This window comes from Anopheles aquasalis, chromosome 3 (assembly GCF_943734665.1).
Source record: "Anopheles aquasalis chromosome 3, idAnoAquaMG_Q_19, whole genome shotgun sequence".
Lineage (NCBI taxonomy): Eukaryota > Metazoa > Arthropoda > Insecta > Diptera > Culicidae > Anopheles > Anopheles aquasalis.
The window spans coordinates 47,676,049-47,678,548 of NC_064878.1; the positions used below are offsets into that span (position 1 = coordinate 47,676,049).

General features: G+C 44.4%; 1 protein-coding gene across 2 annotated transcripts in view; it reads right to left on the minus strand.

The window, feature by feature from the left end:
- LOC126577472 (uncharacterized) overlaps positions 1-2,500 on the minus strand; it is a 9,149-nt gene that overhangs the window by 328 nt on the left and 6,321 nt on the right. For both annotated transcript variants that reach the window (XM_050239131.1, XM_050239130.1), the window contains exon 4: positions 1-2,500. This exon is cut by the window's left edge and continues 328 nt beyond it; it is cut by the window's right edge and continues 1,588 nt beyond it. The gene's annotated coding sequence lies outside the window, so the exon portion shown is untranslated.

Consider the following 2,500-nt stretch of genomic DNA (forward strand, 5'->3'; position numbering starts at 1 on the left):
CCTCGCCAGCCTTACCACCAGCGAGAGCGAGAGGGAGAGAGCAAGGCAAAGAGAGGAGGGAGAAAGGGAAAATCCGGAAGAGTCTGTCCACCGGTGGCCTCTCGCTGTACGTTTGTTTTTTTTTCAACAACTATTTTACCAAATCATGATCCCACGAGCAAAATGAATTATTGCATTAAATAGTTTGCCCTTTTTTGTAGGGTTGCGTTCATCTTTCACCCTCTGATTAGATAGCCCCTGCGTTGGGAGACGCACCACCCACCATTCCCGGGGCTCATTACCAATAATATAATATATATTATTACTTGCGCCCACCATCTGGCATCCCGTTTTTAGTGTTTCTGTGACTGTTTCTGTGTGTTGTTTGTGTGATTTTTTTTTTACTTTTTTCCCCCTTTGCACGGCCATATACCAGTAACGCATATGGTGGTGGGTGGATATTTTTTTTAAGTTTGCTTTATCTTATGTCCGTTGAAATATTTGTATTTTCCTTTCTCTTCTCTTCGGTTCATTCTTCTCTCTCTCTCTCTCTCTCTCTCTCTCTCTCTCTCTCTCTTCGGTTCATTCTTCTCTCTCTCTATCTCTCTCTCTCTCTCTCTCTTTCTTTATCTCTCCTTTCCTAGTTATTCTCCATGTTTGAATTCTTACATTCTTTTTTTTTTAATACTGGTGCGAATAGAGGAGAGGATCCTTTTTAGGGGCATTTGCGTTGTGGCCTGCTGGGAGGAGCTTTCAATCGGGAGTGGATGCGCCGGGATGCTGGAAGGAATCGTGAACAACTAGCAAACATCCTCGTCGTTAGTGTGTTTATGTTTGGTTTCATTCTTTTTTTTTTGTCTCCTTTCAATTCTTTCCCTTTTGTTTTGGTTTCTCTATGTTACTTTTTTGTTTCGTTTAAAGGTTGTTGGCTCTTTGTGCTTTTTGGGGGGATGGGAGGAGGAGGAATTTCTTGTTTTATCGATTATATTAGTGAATTCCTTAAACATTCGCTTTCGTTCACACCTTCACCTCGTCCCCGATCGCTCTCTAAATCGCGCGCTTCCACCCGCGGGTTTCCAGTTAAATGTTAAATGTTTTGTTCATCATAACAACGATGCTACCGTGGCCACATACACACTATTGTTGCCGCTACACGATGATGGTGATGATTTCGCGTCAAATCAATCATTCCGCCGTTTATCCACCGCACTATCAGCGAATGGTTTTGCATGCAATGCACTGAGTGTGTTTCTAATGCAAAGGCAGCCGCACTTTGAATTTGAAAATTTCACTACCGTCGCTTTCGCTTCCGCTTTCGGTTATGCCCTCTGTTAGTATGTCTACGACTTCTATCATCGATTTACACACTATCATTGTCCTGTTCGTGTGTGTGTCTGTGGAGATGTGTATGTGTGTGTGTTTATATGTGTGCTCACGAGAAAGGTTTGCTTAGGCGGCGCCATGTATAAATACAGTCGAATCCCTAAATGATCGCTACTGTGATATTACTGTACGTGGCTCTCTCTGGCTGCGTGTCTCTTGCGGGCGTGATCACTGATTTGCTACCTTATCCCGTTCGGTCACTCCGCTTTTTCTTCGCTGCCTTGTGCTACCAGCTTTCTCCTTTTTGTTCCTTTTTTATATTAATTGCTTCATTTAAGTTTTCTTCTTTTCTTTACACCATTAGCCACAATAATGTTCAATAATGTTTCCCTCCTTCGGCTTCGGCATACGAAATGATTACTGTGGTGTGCGTTTTGCTTTTCTTTTCTTTTGTTTTGTTTTTGTTTTGTCTTCAACATTATGTATTAGTTTGTTTGGTTTTGTCTTGCTTCCGATTGTAAGTTTTACTCTTACGTTTGCAGTGTTTTCCTTTCAGCAATTTTACTTCAACGCGGTCGCTTCACTTCTCTCCTACCCCACACACGCCAAACACACACACAGACACACATACACCCACACAAGCACACGTCTCCGGTGAGTTGGGGAATCGGCGTTCGGCGCCAGTCGTCGCAATCGCCACAAAACGATTGTTAATGGCAGCTTTCGGTTCGGTTTTATGTTTAGCTTCTTTCCGCTTCTACTCACTGTTCCCACGCTACAACAGGTTGCAGTTGTGTGGTTTCATTATTTCTATTGGTTTCTTATGCGCCACGCTCGTGCGCCGGCCGTGCCGTGCGGTATCCCGTGTGTTTTCTGCTCTTTGCTGCCTTTTTTTTAGCATTATTGTTTGCGTAGCTGTTCCACTGTTCATGCCTTTCCGTTCACTTTAAACCATGTTTCGTTTGTTTGTTAATATGAACGTGTTGTCTCACTCTCTGGTGTAACCAACCATTGGTTTTTACTCCTCCTCCTCCTCCTCGTCCTCCTCCTCCCCGCTCAGCACACTCTTTTCGTTTGCTCACCGGCTAGGTCGTCGCAATCCTCGGTCCTCGTCTTCTGTGGAGTGCGGACTGCGGATCACCTGCGGTATGGGAGCACGGGGCAACCGCACTGGCCACTGGCTAAACTGGCGTTCTTC